This window comes from Lytechinus variegatus, chromosome 1 (genome assembly GCF_018143015.1).
Source record: "Lytechinus variegatus isolate NC3 chromosome 1, Lvar_3.0, whole genome shotgun sequence".
Classification (NCBI taxonomy): Eukaryota; Metazoa; Echinodermata; class Echinoidea; order Temnopleuroida; family Toxopneustidae; genus Lytechinus; species Lytechinus variegatus.
The window spans coordinates 2987537-3006249 of NC_054740.1; the positions used below are offsets into that span (position 1 = coordinate 2987537).

The 18713-nt window shown below is 35.4% G+C and overlaps 1 long non-coding RNA gene across 1 annotated transcript; it reads left to right on the forward strand.

The window, feature by feature from the left end:
• Positions 1–10289: 10289 nt before the first annotated feature.
• Positions 10290–15790, forward strand: LOC121408979. Its single transcript, XR_005969105.1, has 4 exons — positions 10290–10560; positions 12635–13008; positions 14338–14437; positions 15600–15790. It is a non-coding gene; the product is annotated as an uncharacterized LOC121408979 (long non-coding RNA).
• Positions 15791–18713: the final 2923 nt, after the last annotated feature.

An 18713-nucleotide genomic window follows, 5' to 3' on the forward strand; every position in this document is an offset into this window, starting at 1 on the left:
TCTAATGTTTTCTATGTTGATGAATTCATTTATGACAGTAATTTTCCATTTTAACCAATGTCAATGCCTTAATTAGAATTACTGGCCCAATGCACTAATAAACATCTATGTGCAATATATCAAGTATATATTCATATGACCGGTGTGTTGGCTCAGTTGGTTGAGCGTCTGTCTCACAATCGGGAGGTCGGGGGTACAAACCCCGGCCGCGTCAGACCAAAAGACGTAAACGATGGGAGTTGTTGCTACCCTGTTTGACGTTCAACGATTAAAGGGATAGAGCCTCGTAGATCTGGCCCTGCTCAGCGGCTGCCGGGCCCACGATCAATCGGGCAAAGCAAATTTTCGGAGTATTTCATTTCATGTCTATTTCGAACAATAAATTATGGATTTTCATTTTTTCATTTTTTCTATGTTAGTTTATATCGAGTGTGCCTGAAAACATGAAAAAATACAGCTATCCTATGGTTAGTGGTAATTAAAATACAGGTGCAATACATATATTTCGTTGTCATTGTAGTTATTGTCTCGCCTGCATAGCAGAGGGAAACTATAGGCGCCGCTTTTCCGACGGCGGCGGCGACGGCAGCGTCGTCAACATTGATATCATATAAACTAAGCAATGTAAATGTCATTATAACTTAGAAGTATATGAACCTAGTTCATAAAACTGGGACATAAAATTAATCAAGTATTACTGAACATCTTGCCTTAGTTTCAGGTCGCATGACTAAGGTCAATGGTCATTTACGGCCAATGAACTAAGATCTTGTTGGGGGAATACTTACCGGGTATATCAAAATCTTAACCAAGGATAAGTTTTTGAAATGTCGTCATAACCTAGAAAGTGTATGGACCTAGTTCACGAAACTTAAACATAAGGGTAATCAAGTAATACTGAATATTCTGTTTGAGTTTCAGGTCACATGACCTAGGTCAAAGGTCACTTAGCGTCAATGAACTTTGGCCATGTTGGGGGTATTTGTGGAATTGTCATAACTTTAAAAGTTTATGGATCCAGATGTAGTTAATGAAACTTGCAACCATGTAGGCCTATCCTTGTATATCCTGTGCGCATGTCAGATCAAATGACCAATATCAAAGGTAATATAAGGTCAATGAACTTTGGCCATGTTAGGGGTATTTTTTAACTTGGCATCATATCTTAGAAAGTTTATGGATCTAGTTCATGAAACATAAACATATGGGTAATCAAGGATGAAGGATTGTTTTGCATTCATGTTAGGTCATAGTGATCATGGTCTAAGGCCATTTTGGATCAATGGACATCTTATGAATTGTTCTTACGTGAATATTTTATGCAATAGCTGTTTTCAAAGTCAAAACTGCTGCTATATATAAAATCGCGTAATGCAGGCGAGACTGCCAGAGGCGTTCCACTTTGATTAGCTCATTATGCCAATTAAGCGAATTACACCATTAACATTGTTTAAAGTGAAATACGATATCATATTAATTCCTTGTCATAGAAAACTATGAAATAGCTGTATTATTCATGTTTTCAAACATATTTTAATATAAAATGACAAAGGAATATATATATATATATATATATATATATATATATGTATATATATATATATATATATGTATATTGCACACATATATTAATTAGCGCATTATGCTAATTACGAAAATTACATTGGTAAAAAGGTAAATATAATGTCATAAGTGAATTCCTAGTCATAGGAAATCATAGGATAGCTGTACTATTCGTGTTTCCAGGCATTCATGATATAAAATTACAAAGGAATATATATTAACATGTAAAATATTGCTCATAAGTTAATTAGCGCATTATGCTAATTACGCTAGTTAAAACAGTAACATTTGTTAAACGGGAAAAATAATTTCACAAAACAATTCCTTATAGAATAATACCATATGATAGTTCTATTATTTATGTTTTCTGGCTGTTGTAGTACTTTGACAAATAAATAAATAAATATATATATATATATATATATATATATATATATATATATATATATATATATATATATATATATATATATATATATATATATATGTTCATTAGTGCATTAGGTTGATTATGCTAATTATGCTAATTACAGCGACTGCATTGGTTAAAATGGAAAAATAAAGTCATAAATGAATTCCTCGCGGCATAGAAAACCATAGGATAGCTGTATTATTAATTTTTCGGGCATTCTCGATATGAAATGACAAAGAAACATGTATTTTATATATATTACACACATGTATGTTAATTACTGCATTATGCTAATTATGCTAATTACGGCGATTACATTGGTTAAAATGGAAAAATAATGTCATAAATGAATTCCTCGCTATAGAAAACCATAAAAGGGTTGCATTATTTACGTATTGGGAATTTTCTGGATAGACATCCACAAATACATATATACAGTGTATTACGCTTATGCTAATTAACCCATTATGCTAATTAGGCTGATTACGATAATTGCATAACTTAGATATTTAAAATATTGTTATGCATGGATTCAACGCCACAGGATCTCTTAGAAAAATGATATTATTTATGTTTTTAATCTTTCTTGTTTAAGAGAAGTAGTATATTACATATCGTACATATGCTAATTAGGCTAATTAAAAAAATTGCTCAAGGTTGCCAAGGTGGCAACCAAGCTGAATTTACTTCAATATCCATCTAGAACATGAATCAACAAAAAAAACCTTGTACTTAACAACTTTTCCAGGTCTTGTACATGGCCTATGAGACCGTCTACTGGACTAAAAGGGTAAATAGCTCTAGGGAACCTTGATTTAAGCTACGCCTACCATTTTTCTCTTCATCCATTTCTTTACACAATATTTAAAATAAAAGAGTTGCCAAAGCTGTTGTACATGTATAGCTTCACACACACACACACATACAGTGCGTATAAATAAACGGGACAGTTTTGAAAGTCTATAAAAAAATTGTTTCAAATTATTATATCTATATTTTGATGTTAATAGATGCTCTAAGATCTTATCTTTGAAATGCCATTAAAAAAATAAATTTTGTTCATGCTTGAGCGAACACTGGACGTTTTTGTCGGGGGTTCAAAAAGAGGCTTGCGCCAAAATGGCAAAAATGAGAAATTTGATGATTAGACTTTGGCTAATCAGCAGACTTCCTCTTAATGTTTTCATTATCTTTGCCATCATTTTCAAATTATGCTCTTAAATTTTATTTACGAATGTATTTATTTACCTGAATTGTATTGTTTTTCATTTAAACTTATTTTACCTTTGACTTTTCCTTCATAAGTAAGAAAAGACTTTTTGCCAACCCAAGTAAGAAGATTTGCATTATTAATTAGTAGAATATGTAATTATTCAAATCCTTTTATTATGTGAATCAAATTATGCTATGGAACCTATAAAAGACATGAATCCTATTTTCACGAGGTTAATGAATCCTCCACCAAGTTTAATTATGTGCTTGACAGGACAAACAGGAAAGGATTCATGTCTTTCAATGGCAATGGTGTATTGTGTCAATTTTGAAGGAGCAAGATATGGCAGATGGGATAAAATGTATTCAAAAGTTGTGAAGCGAGCAAGCAAAAATTACCACTTTTTTATCAAAATGTCAAATTTTGTGATTTTGACATAATATTCAGAAAATGAAATCATATTTCACTTTCTATGTTTTCTGTTATTTTCCTTTCCACTTTTTTTCCCTTGCACATAACTTTTTGTTTGTGGGGAGCACCCCGAGTCCCCACCCTCAGTATGCCACTGTTCATAGGCACCATAACTTTTGAAGCACACAATGAAAGGATTGGAAAAAATCACGCTCTCCCATACTTTGGTTTGAAAAAATGTTCTTGCCTAAAGAAGGAATATTCAAAGCTAAAGGAACAACACAACTATTCAAGCAAATAAGTAGATTTGGAAATGAATTTTGACCGCATAGTTTGAAAATTATGGCAAAGATAGTGAAAAGGTTTAGAGGAAGTCTGCTGATTAGCAAGAAGTCCGACCATCATATTTATCATTTTATGCCATTTTGGCGAAAGCCTCCTTTTTTACCCCAGACAAAAACATTCCGTGTTCGCTCAAGCATGAACGAAACTAAATTATTTTAATGGTATTTGAAGGATAAGAATCCAAAGCATGTATTGTCACCAAAATTTGAGAGATTATGATATGAGACAAACATTTTTATAGACTTTTCAAATCTGTCCCGTTTTTTTTTGATACGCACTGTATATATATCTTGAGGTGCTTCAGTTCCCAGGGCCATGCCGAAATATGAAAACTGCTGAAATTATCGGTCAGGCTATCACAAGCAAAATGCTGAATTCATAAGGAAGCTATATATTATTGTTCACTCTGCATAGCCAACCTGATAAAGATGATTAAACTTGTGAAGACAGTGGTGGTGGTGGTGGTGGTGGTGATGATGATGATGATGATGATATTGATGATGATGATGATGATAATGATATTGATGATGACGATGATATTGCACCATCCAGGCACAGAATCAAAAGGTAGTCAGGTACAGATTTGAGAAAAGTAGACTGATTTAGGCAAATCGTGTTAATGCTGAATTAGAAAGTGTTTTAGCATAAATTATTTGAGGATTCTGTGTCCAAATTTGATGTTAAAATGAAAAAAATATGGCCGCCCTATTCTTGACGTTTTTGCTCTACATATATTTTGACACCAAAATTTGCAACAAAAATGGTTATCAACTGTCTTTAAAAGCGTTTGATCTTAGGAATAACATAGTAAACATTTACCAAAATCCGCATCAAGGGAAGTATTTATTATGAAGATGGCGTGTAAAATGGCCGCCATTCACTGAATATAGTTATCCAGCCTAGATTTCCTTTTCGGGGGTTATTCAGGGGATTTGAGCGTAAATGGTCTGCTGATGCACTTAAGAGTGAACTACAGAGTACCTGGAAATCTAAGATGCAGTAAAAATGCCTGTCATAGATTAAACGTTCAAAATGTATGTATTACCTATTTGAGTGTATCTAATTTGGGTGTTATTCATTGGTGGTTTTAAGGGTCAAGGAGTAATTGAGACAAGTTCCAAGGACCGCATATATTCGAAATTCCGAAGCTTCGTTATTCCGAAGGTTCGGATATTCCGAAGGTTCGTTATTGCACGAACCATTCAGCCACTATCAACTTTTACATGACATTTGTTAAAATTCTGCCTTGTCTGTCGTAGCATAATATTTGGCTTAGACCCATACCTATACCCCTTCGCTCGAGAATTCGAATTTAAATCATAGTTTTTGAGTGAGCGTGTGAAGCGTCCCCTGATTCTAACGACGAATTGCAATCATCATGACAATTATCATACAATAAAGCATGATATTAATTAATCATTAACCTCGTTATCAAATTTATTCAAACAATACACACCATTTATTTCTGTTCGTTTCTTATTTAAGTAAACAATAACTTTGAAATTGTTGTTAATTCAGATAAACTGTTAACTGATATTCCTAAATCACTATCAGGCCTTGTGCAAAGTACATCAATATCTTCCTTTCAGTGTTCTAACCCCTTTGAACGCAAAATACCCAAAGCCCAAGATAAATCAATAAAGGAAAACAACATAAAAATATAATTTTAAAGGGGCATATTACTTCAATGCTCACTCAATACCCCACCCCCTCATCCAATATATATTTTTAAAAACTTCAGATCTTCGATAGCATTTAATTGGATGCTTTGTTACCTGATATGCTCTGACAATTTTGACAGTAAAGGCGCCAAGGAATAAAGACAACGTTCTAAACCTCTTTTTAAAAACAGGTTCTTAGATTAAAGGATTGCTTGGTCTTAGATTTGGAGTTATTTCTATTTTTACTATAAGCGTTATTTTGAGAAAAAATGACTGGGTCTGGCTGAAAGATTACGCTATATATCCATGTTATCCAGCATTAATAAGATTATGGGGTCTTTATACAGCTTTTGTTGTTGTATTGTTATTTACAATTTTAAATAACAGGGTTTGGAGAAAAGGCTTAGCTCGATTTTCTTTTTTTTCCCACTGGAATATCATTAGGGTATCTTAATTTGGACTTATATTATAATTTTTGAAATAACCAAGTCTGGAAAAAGACTTTGGACTTATATTATAAATTTTGAAACTACCGGGTCTGGAAAAAGACTTTGGAATTTTGTGCTATATGAAGGCATTACTACACGGTTTTAGTTTTTAGTTTTAAATAACCGGTCTGGAGCAAAGACTATGCTTGATTCTCAATTACTAATTCCTCATATATTAACAATACGTTCTGTATAAACTAACAACAACAAAGATATTGATTCCACCAGTTTTAATTAACCGGGTCTGGAGAGAAGACAAAGCTTGATTCTCATTTTTATTCCACTGGAACATCATTATTGTTATTAGTTTGGACTTATATCATAATATTTGAAATAATCTGGTGAAAAAGACTTTTGATTTATATCATAATTTTTTAAACAACCGGGTCTGGAAAAAAGACTTTGGACTTATATTAATATTTTTGAAATAACCGTAAGGTGTTACTACATTAGTGGGCGTTATTACATTTGTTGGCGTTATTATATTTGTGGGTGCAACATCCCCCCCCCCCACTTTTTTCAAAAAGCATGTGCAAAAATGTAAAAATGACCATACGATTGTGATTTTTTGCATGGTCAGCCCCCATCCTCCAACTTTTGGCTCAGCTCCCTCCCCCCCCCTTGAAAACCTTTCCGCAGCCCCAGGCCTGTATTATGATGTATCATCATAGGGGGTTAGGGTAGTATCCTTCACAACTTGCTTGATCATGTTAAAATTTGAAAATGTTGGTGGCTCCCCCGATTATAGGCCCCTTCCCCATTTTAAAATTCTGGATCCACCACTCATTTGCCCATAGATTAAAGTGGTCATGAGGAATTGTTACGAAAAGAATACATTTATGCCGTAGAAAGAGTATACATTCCTAAGTTTTCGAATGTGCTCGCTCAACAATGAAAATGTTTAAAATGAGTCTGTGACATTGAAAATACCAATTTTCCCACTTTGATGCGTGCTCACTCATCCATGAATAAACATATCGATTTCATTTTTGAACTGAATGCTGCCAATAGGTTGATAAAAATTACTGCCAAATGACATTGCTAAAGACAGCCTTTAAAAAATGTTCCACCATATTGAATGAGGGGATACTTATTCTTAAACATATGCACCGAAAATGTACACAAGTTTATGAGAGACGAAGTCAAAATTTTCACAAATATGAAATGAGGGTTTGTTTCATGAACGGTTTTTGCTACTTCTGCCAACCGTTATTTCATGAAACTTCATACATGGTTTCAGAGTAACACTATCCAAAAGGCGCGCACACCAAAATAACCATTCAACGCGGCACAGAGTGGGGCCAATGCTTATAACTTTCTTCTCATTTGCATAATTTTCGAATATTGTGTGCTCACTGATGCATTAAAAATCGGGATATTCATAAAAATCAATGAATTTGGACCATTTCAAAGTTATAAACGCCATATTTAGAAGGTCATCTTGTACTCCTTTTACACACTCAACGCCTATCTTGCATGTCTTCATGCATTTTCTGCCTTGAAAACTTTTTGATGATTCACTTTAATTTTTACGGTTGATAGTAGAATAAACTGCCGTTTTTGGACGCCATCTTGGTACCCCGGACGATCTTTTGTAACGTTATATACATGATATAACCTGTCTCAATACCATTAAAATTATGACATTTTGAAAACTAATTTCATTAAGATTTAGTTTGTAAAATGTCATAACTTTAATGGTATAAATATTATGACATTTCAAAAACTAAATTTCGTTAACATTTGATGTTGACTACGTCGCCGACGGAAAAGTGACGTCCATGCTTGTGTTTTGCAGATAAGCGAGGAAAAAATGACGGACACGCCAAAGCTATCCCAATGTGATTGTACCAGTATTGGCCAAAAATCATCAAACATTTGGCCATGTTATTTATCAATCAGCAGCTGTGAATCAGAAACTTGGCAGCCATCTTGGAATTAAAGATGGCTGATAAATTGATTGGATGCTTAATGTTTGCAACCCTCGATATCAAAGACAAAGCATACACCCCTATTTGTGAAATACAATCACCCAGAGAAATCGTTTTATATGAAAAACTGCAATAAAATGCCGTCATTTTTTGTCAATTGGAGGATAGAAACGTCGGAATCAAGTTTGGCAAATAGCATTTTTGGATTCAGATCGTTGGGCTAAATAAATTCAAAGCAATTGACAGAAACTAACAGAAATGCCCAAAGCTTTTTTTTTTAGAGCAATTTTTTTAAAATCTGGATCTACTTAAAAGGGGACATAGAACATATATCATAGACCTGGGGATATGTTTGGTATCTATGCTAGGCTTTCAACGGTAAACAAATGGATCTGGTTATAATCATATGTAGATATCTATTTTGCCTTATTAATAATAGTGATATTTTATTGAGCGCACACACCGTCCAAAGACGCTCATGGCGCTAGCGCAGCAACAGTTCCTTTAGATACAAACATTTTATACACGTACATTACAAACAACTACTTAGAAATAATAGAAATCTTAATTCATTACTAAGTACCATCCTCCGATCACCATCACTGAAGTTTGCAGCTACAACCTGGTGGGGCCTGGTGCCCTTAATAAAAGTTACCTTATAATCCAAGGTGGCTTCTTAAAATGGGTACTAAAATGATTGTTATTTATACTTAAGAGTGGACATAATTAAGTCACTATCCACCTGTAATAAATAATTATGGTGCCTACACACTAAGGAAAGGGTTCCATTTTAAACCCCTGGGGTGCACCCTGGGATAGTGTATCGTATCAGCAGAGTGTACCCCTTGGATGAAAAATTGAACCTTTTTTTTCGTGTGTACCCTTACATGCATGCGGATAGGTTACCATTATCGTTTCATGAATTGCTAACAGACCCATTTGATGTAATTTTAGAATCTACCTTGGATTATTGGAAAGCTGACCATCTTTGCTACTTGTCTGGATGTATTATTTGACCCTTAACACCATGGTGCAGACACCGAAAAATATTTCTCTCAGATTGATATTGTATGAACTCTCACCATTATTGAATAAAAAATCATTTTACATGTAGATGCCACATTGAAAACCCTCTTGGGTTTTTAGGCAAAATGGACAACTGCATATCTTTGCAGCAAGTCCAAACGAATCATTTTAAATTTGAATTTGATACCGTAGTGTGGACAACGAAATCATATTTCCTGGGTGGATTTTCAGTGAATGGAGGCAAACTCGGATGCCATCTTAAAAATAACTACCTTCCCGGACGCGGATTTCGGTACACCATTCCTGAGGTCAAGAATTAACAAAAACAGTTGAAAAACCACTGGTTGAATTTTGTTCCAGGTAAGGATATATTTGTTCGTATATTGACCCATCTAATAATGCTATTGTAATGAAACGATTTCCTTCATTGGCGTGAAAGAGTACTTCACACAGATATTCATTCATTAACGGTGTAGGGCTAAGCCCGAGGGCTGTGCATGCTAAGGCACTTTGGAAGGCTAAAATAGTACAAAAAGCTGACATTATTTTCATGAAAATAGAAAATATGTGTTGTCTACAAACACTCATTTTTTTATTGTGAATATTTTTACCACAAAAACGGGCCGTTAATCTGTCTTAACCTCTTTTTCTAACCTCTGTCATATTTTTCATCTCTTTCTCTCCTATTGCACCCTTAGTCAGATCCAGATTTTAAAAAATGCTCAGATCCAACAACTTTCTATGACTTCAATTTGCTAAGAACCACAGTTCCCGTAGTAACCGTCGGATAATACATACTTTTTTTTCTGATAATAACAGTAATTTTTCGGGTTGCTGCTTCAATCGTCATGTTCATCCTTATTACTATTTTCATATATATTTTTTATTAAAACGATTTAATCTCTTCAGTATTCCGAGCAAACAAATACAGCTATATCTCCAACAAGTTGATTCAGATGAAAACTGACAATATTAAACAAGCATTAGAGCATAAAAAGGTAATCGGACTAAATTCAATTTTAAAATTAAAATTTTATGTTCTAAACTTTCAAAGTCTCTCTTCTGCAAAACCGATACATTATTGCAAAGTTCTCCCAAGTTACGCCTGGTTATCTAACTAGGAATTTTTTCTCTAAAAGTACAAACCTTTATAATGCCTTTCTAGACGTTTGAGAAACATATATTAGGTTAATTACACATTTCAATTACAAATATAACATGTCCCATAGTCAGTCAGGGGCCCGTTTCATAAAACTTTTGACTTGCAACTGTAACATCTCCCATATCTATGGCAAATCTTGTTATTGCAATGGCAACTTGTCATAGTTGCAAATATCCGTTTCATAAAAGCAATGACAAATTGTTATCGTAAATAAAAATAATTAAATGAAAAATAGTTCGTGAACGAGCCTGATATGCAGCTAATAACAGCCGGGTTTTTTCTTCACACACGTCGTCTGCGAGAAAATTTTGATGGTGACAGAATTTACGGAAAATTTGAATCGGAGATGTAAGTACTTTCTACTTATCGTATTTATATAATTATTACATCATTTGATAAAGTAATAAATAAATCACTTCCGAAAGAATGACATTGATAATACATGTCATATTTCCATCGTTTTCTACGAGGTAAACATGCATTTTGCCCGGGATATCGTGGAGGTATCATCGAGATGCCGAGTGCTCGCTATCCCGGAGCTTCGGCGTAGTACACGGCAGTAGTGTTGATGTGTGTGGGGTGGAGCTCGAATGAGCGGCGTTGCGACTGTCTTGAGTTGCATCTGTCTTTCTTTCTGACTTAAGTCTTTAATTACCTAATTCAGTGCGATATGTGAACAGCTGTGTGAGAGTGAGCCTTTTTTTGTGGCTTGGGTTGTTGTGGGCGACAAAAATACAGTCAAGTCTCGAGAATCATGAATGGGTTAATAGATTGATGTTCACGCTCATGTTTGGCCTCGGCTTGGGCATGTTTTTTTTTAAGTTGAGGGGGCAGGGGGGAGGGTTAACTTACACAAATATTGTACTCAAGCTCTGTAGCTGTGAGGGGTTGTTTTTCTTATAGTTTTCAGGGGGGGGGGGGGGTGGCTTGCGAGTATAAAAAGTTTGGTGGCCAGACAGTAATAAAAAAAAGGCAAAATTAATTTTTTTTTAAAGCTGTGAGTTAGCAAAAATTTGACCGGCAGGAAGTTGGTTGGATATTCGATATTCAAACTGTGAAGTTGGTTTGATATTCAGGTTCGATATTCAAATGCGTGTGAAGTTGGACGGATATTCAATATTCGATATTTAAAAATTAGGGGTTTTGAAAGCTAGCTAGGGGGTTTAAAAGGTGCAGCACGTCTCGGGCAACCATAAAATCACTGGCTTGCCCTAATACGAGGACTTTCAGGGGACAAAAGTCAGTGAATAAAAGGGTATGAAATTTTTTTAAATTTTATTTGAGAGAGGCCTAAAGGGTATTCCGACAGCCTAGCCGGGGTAATCACGTGTCCTAACTTGTAGAACTCGACTCGGGCAACAAGATAAGCCCTAACTTGACCCGGCGCATGCACATTTAGGGCTCAAAGTAACAAAAATGAAGGGAATAAAGGGCTATTCAGAGCATTATTTGCATGTTTTTTGTTAAATTCAATTGACCATTGACCCCCCCCCCAAGAAAAAAAAAATGAATAAATGAAATAAAAAAATTGAAAATAAATAGAATAAAAAAACAGGCAAAATATGCATATGGGCAATTCCACAGGTTGGGACAAATCTGTAACGTGAGTAACCGACACATTCCAAACTTTGCCAGGAGCATAATAGAATTTCCCAAGTTTTGTTTTTATACAAAGGATAGTCAGACTGTGTACTTTGTTGTGATACGGAGATGTTTAGTTCCTATCAATAATAATGGAGTTACAGCTCCAAGTATGAGTCAAGGTGTCTCCAAATGTAACGTGAGTAACCGTGGAATAGCCCATATATATATTACCGGTATATATAATCTATACAGAGGGGGGGGGTGGAATCTAGATCTAATAATAATGTGTGCATTAGAAATTGCACATGGCGTTGATGATAGACACAATTTATGTGCTGGAAATGACCGCATTTGTCAGGCCTCGGAGCTGAGACATCAAGATAGAGCGACTGAGGCCAAGACATCAGGCTTCGAGGATGCAAATTCTGGTCCCGAGGCCAGCCTCGGTATACAACACTGAATATAGAATCAACATGCACTCTATACCCTACAAGATTGATAACAAAGACATATATGTGTTTCAACAAGAAATTGGTCAATGTATATCTGAATGGGGTATTGTACAGTACGATTGATCAACCAATGATACGAGTTGTGTTCTGATATTTAAATCCATGTTCCTCTTTGACCAATGTTGTCAAATAAAAACCTTGCTTTGAGCATAACATCCTCAAGGTGGTCTGAAATTCTATTAGAAGGTACATGTACTCTTCTGTGGAATTTCATTTTATGCTTTGACTGCTATATCTACAAGTTTTATTATCAATATACTAGTGTTCTGAAGTTGATGTGTTTATAATCAAATGTTTTCATGTTTATTCTACTTAAAACATAATAGATGGAGACCAGCAGCGTGGCAGCAGGAGCAAATTTTGGCCGTGATGAGGCGTATACCACCATCAACAATGCTGCAATTGCAGTCACTACCACCACTGCTGCCACCACTATCAGTGCTGCTGATGCCACCACCACCAAGTCTGCTTCTGCCACTGCCATCACCATTGCCACCGCCACTACCAAGACCACTCCTGACACAAAGCCCCCAAGTCCTCAACTGACCAGATATTGCAGCTGGAGAAGGATAGACCAGGAACTTCAAAGCCAGGGCTTGTTGGTCTCCTACAATAAGAAAAATGCCAAGGGCCCATCTAATGAACTTCTAGAATATTTGGCCACAGTTGTAGAAATGCAGAGACTAACATAATGCCCCAGGTAAAAATCAATTTTAGATATGATGGATAGTCTTTGAAATATGGGTTGCAGAATGAATATCAGTAAAATCCATCATGATGTGCAATCTGATTTAACCCTAAAACGGCGGTGGGGGTCCAAAAATTTTCATGTTAAATCCACAACATGAAAGATGGTGCCGCGTCATTATATGCCTTTTTTTTAAAGATTCATGAGTTTTCAGACAAAATTTTTTGACACCTGGGTACCCGGTTCTGAAATTACGCAACATCATGTAAGTACACATGTCAGAATTGCTTTAAAATGTGATTTCATGAACAAATCCAATGCAAAATCTGTTTCTAGCTAAAATTCATAATTGCATCATACTGGTTAATATTTATTTTACTGATTAAAATCAATTAATTTCATGGTGCTTATGATCAGAAAATTTTGTCAACAATATAAAAAGTATAAAAAACAAAGAAATACTTCAGAAAGGAAAAAAAAAAAAATGAAAGGGATTTGATTTTTATGTGTCTGAACAAAAAAAAACTTTAAGGGATTTGTTTATAGATTTCCAGCCAACTTCTAATTTCATGCATGATTTAGTAAAATATATTTATTAAAAATAAATTTAAATAATTCTAGAATGATCAAATATACAATTTTGTCATCTGTGGCAGGCATTTTGCATTTCTTCACAATTGCACAATTAACGGTCAATCTTGAGGGCCCCCACCCCCCTTCCGCCAATCTTTCCTGCCTCAAAAATACCCTTGCAGTCTTATTAGGGTTAGATTATGTTTACATTAAGCAAACATAAAATTCCTACAATGGATTTCAGTGGCGTAATGAGCCAAATATTTTGAGAGGGCTAAATATGGCGGATGGAACAAAAGTTCTCCAAAGATGTGAGAGAGCAAAATTTTTGAACTTTTTAATACAGAAATCAAATATTTGGAAAGATTTTGATGTAATAATATTCAGTAAATACTTCTCTATTTTACCCTTTCCCGTTCCCTTTCTTTCTTATTCTCCTTTTTTTTCTTGGTCGTGAAACAGGGGGGGGGGGGCATGGCCCCCATCTATACGCCAGTGAAGGATTTAATACTTTTTGCATGTACGATGACGATGCTCGCTCTCTCTCCCCCTCACCCATCCTCACTATGTGTATATGTGTGTGCAAGATAAATTATGAGGAATAATTGCATGAAGTGATGTTTCTCAACCAGAGATTCCTTATATATTATTTACTGTTGCATGTTGCATTTTTGTTCATATTAACCCATCTTGAACCCTTTACCCCCACCCCCCCCCCCCTGACAAAAACCTACTTTTTGAAAATTTCAATTTAATTTATTCCTTCAGGTGAGGCTTTGTCCGCAGTTCCGGAAAGACAAGCCATGCCAAAATCAACGACTGAAGGGTTTGGAGCGCCAGACAAAGAGCCTAGAAATGTGATTTATCCGTAAGTTAAACTTATTTATAATTCTGATTCATTTTGGCATAGGAAGTAAGTCACATAACAATTGGAATGATTTTTGTCTTCTTGATTTGCTCTTTGTCAAGAATCCAAATTTTAGAATTAAACTCTAAGTTTGAGGTGTTGATGACATTTTTTTTTCAGCTGCAAAAGTAACAAACCAATATCAATCATTGGTAGATAATGTGACTTGCTTTCTCTTGCCAAATTGGTACATGTACATGAATATTCTGCATTTCTATAATGATTGACCCCCACCACTACCACCTATAAAGATGCAACATGTCAAATTACTGTCAAACTCACTTCATGTTTTTAATTATTAATATTCCAGTAAAGGAGTAAAAGGACTCAGAAAGATTACCCGAAGAAGCTCACAGAATTTTTTTTTTCTGGTAGACCCTTTACATTCATTTGATGAATTGAGTTCATACAAAATCAACTGAATATAGGTGTCACGCGCGTAAAACATTCCCCATAGACTTGTGTGTTAAAATGGCACTTTTGAAAAATTCATAAAAAATAAATGTGAAATTAGAGGGTGGAATGTTTACTACCATTGGATAGGATATATATCTGGCATTCCATATCTGACCAGGAAAGGGTAGCGTAGCCAGCTCATTTTAAAAATAAATTGCCATTTATGAAGATAACTATGAATGGATCAAATTCATCGACTCAAACAGTAAAATAGCCCTAATTAGTCCGCCAGTCAAAAAAATAGTTCCAAGTCAATTTTTTATCTTCCCAATTTGGGCGAAGGAAGTTCAGTAGTTACCATTTCTAGAATCAGTGTTAGATTTTGAATCATATTCATACAGTTTTGTCAATCAGCCACATCAAATTGAAAAAAATTCGAATGGGTTGGGTCGAACGAATATCTTGAGCCCTCCTGATGTAATTAGGCTCATGGCACCTATAATGAGTACAAAATCCTGTTAATACATCTTACTAGATGAGGCTATTCTAGTAAGTCATCCGGGGGGGGGGGTGCCTGAGGATCTTGTCCATTTGGATAAATCTTGCAAAGTATCAAAAGGTGCCTTCACCCCCCCCCCCCACTCTATTAAGGGTTAACAGTGAAAGTGAAATTAGGAATTACTTTAGTATCTTGCTTTCATGCATTATAAATTAATTACTATTTCAGGTACTTCAATCACATGAACAGTAGCAGGAGCAAAAACAGCAGCAAACACACAGGAGATGTAACGACTACATTGACCAATACCAACAACTACAGCAGCATCAACAATATCTGCAAAAACCACACTGGCAACCTCAACAACATCAAGATGTTCAACAACCACTCCGGGAATTCAACAAACACATCAGCAGAAACCAACAGCAGCAAAAACAGCACTTATGAAATGAATCTTATTTGAACTCAAAAGCCAATGGCGCAACATCTTTTACAAAATGAGACATCATTTATTCATTCTTTTACAGGATAAAGAAAAGCTTTTTTGAATAAGTAATTTTGCAGGAACACAATGGATGTTCCTATGTATCTATTTATTGAAATAAATTTTACTTTAAAAAGAAAGAATGATGATTCAATAAATATCTACTTTTTATTTGTCAATGAGTAAAAATACCTGTATTTTCTATTTAGAATGACAAAAAGCAATTTATCAAATCAAAATCATCAAAAAATTGAGCAATATGGCTGTTAGGCCCTCCAAATTGTTGATATTTTGATGAAAAAACTGTTTCTGCTGCAATATTTGATGCAACTCAAATAGTTGCGTCAAATATTGTGGCAGAAATAGTCATTTGCCGCTGAAAGTATCTGCGGCAAATATTTGACGCAGCTCAAAAAGCTGCGTCAAATATTGCCGCAGAAATTGTCATTTGCCGCTGAAAGTATCTGCGGCAAAGTTTTATGAAACGGTAACTTGCCGCTGTTTTGAGATTTGCCGCAGAAACACAGATTTGCCGCTGAAAATGGGAGTTGCCGCTGCGGCAAATGTTTTATGAAACGGGCCCCAGGTATGGAATTTTTTTATAAAACGTTACGAAAATATGCAGGGGGTAAATCTACCGGGATATATCAACAAACCAATTATTTGATATTCATAGACCAGACAAGAGAACTTCAAACTGATGGGACATTTTTAATATACATTTTTTGACGAAAAAGAATGTGATATGAAAAAGTCTAGGCTAGTCCTACAGGTAGATCTACATTTTGTTTCCTTCTAAAAGTTAGGAAACACGGGGTCTATATTTTTGTATAAGAAGGATATGTTAAAAATCGATCTAATCAGTACTGTTTATTGTTATCAAACACGATATGAAATATTCACACAATTCTCTTTCAACCTTCATAATAATGCCATGAAGAAAAACTGACTATGTAAGATACCTGTCTGTCGTGACGATGACTTTCGGCATGTATCAATATCTCGCTGTGAAAACTGAAGGAGGCATATCCTTATATAACAGCTGGTAACAAACTGTCCGACCAAAATATGGTCTTACACAACTGTAAACAGCTTTGAAGAGTTCCAAGTTATCAATTTTATCGAACGTACATAAATTAGGTGCAAGAGCGAACAAAAGCTGAGATTATACCCAGTCCAGAATCTTAAACTCTCAGTGAAGAATCCAAGGTAATTGCCAGGTCTTCAAGTACGCGTCGAGACTACAAGTATCGAGAACAAATAGCTGGAAAGACATAGAGCTCGGTGCTTGTTGCCGCATACCCTTAACTGAATCTTCAGAAAGAGCAATCCAGTAACAGAACATTGAGTCATAACCACACCTAAAAACGTATGCGCACGCACAAGCAAGAGAAAAAGTTTAGAGAACTTTGTGCACCCTTGACCTTTGGAGCAATTCTTAAGGGGCCTTAAAAAGCGCGATGTCGGTCTATCCAGATATTTTTTTTCCCAGTATTGTATTTGGTCATCCCTCTTTAGTTTGAATTCATTGGCCAAGACTAGGATTTGTAGATTTTAAAGTCACATATTGTATTTTTTTGTGGAAGGGCCGTAGTGTAAGTGTTCTGACTCTAGCCTTGAAAAACATACGATCGTGTGTACGAATCCCACCGCGGTCTACCGTCCCTTTTGGCAAGGCGTCAATACAACTTTGCCACTACCGACCCATATGCTAAATGGGTACCCGGTAGGATTCGAAAGCCAATGGAGTATTACTAGCAATTTAGTCTTGGCACTCTTTCTGGAATGCTCCCAAGGGAACGGAGAAGGTGCATACATTGCAGGCGAGCATGCAGGGATCTGATGACCGGGGTAATAATAAGCTGTAAACGGTAAAGCGCTTTGGGCCATTATGGGGAAAAGCGCTACATAAAAACTAGCTATTATCATTAATGAGCAATCCCTAAAGGTGATCAGATGTAATATCTGTATTTGATATGTTCCTTTTGAGACGTGGTAATCCACAGTCTTACTTCTATCTACATTCTTTTACTTCTCGTCCTCCATTCTGAATATAGTGTTGACTCTATTGGCGATGCGTTTCTGTTTCCGGTGGATTCCAAAGGTCGTGTTGTTGCTCTTTCCAGCAATATGGATATCAGTGGTAGAGAAACGTTATGAGGCGTTTATAGTGTAAGCAAACATTGCATTCCCAACTCAGCATTTTGAGTATGACATGCAATGCTATATGTTTATTTTACGTGTTTGTGTATCCAAACTTAAAACCATTTTTTTAACTTGAAAATAATTTCGAAATATACGCGTATAGGCCTGCTTTTATATTCTCGTGAAGCATTTTGTGAAAATAAAGATCTCGTTTTCGCGTATTTGATGTTTTTTAAGGTTCTTCAGAGAAGTATAAAATTGTTCTTTACATTCCTTAAAGGGGAATCCAGCCATGGTCATAAAATGTTTTGTGGGAAAGGAAAATATATATATAAAACAGAATGGTGAAAGTTTGAAAGAAATCGGACAAGCAATGATAAAGTTATGGCTGCTTTCAAATCGAATTCCCTGAGACTATTAAGATTTCAAATTGACAAGTGGGTAAGTAAATTATAAGTGGCAAGTACAACTATCCCACAGGCCATGTACTTTATAATTAGGGATATGTGGTTTTCTCCAAAGTACCCACTCCCCTGGGGCAGTAATCAAAATAAAACTCAGGTAGCTTATCGTTTTATGTTCTCATGAAAAAAAAATATAAATTTGAAATATAACTTTTGAAAAACGTGACATTTTAGTCATTTTATGTAATGGAGTGAATGGAGGAGTAGTCCTTGCCTTACATAACTATGCCTTCACATATGTGGCAATTT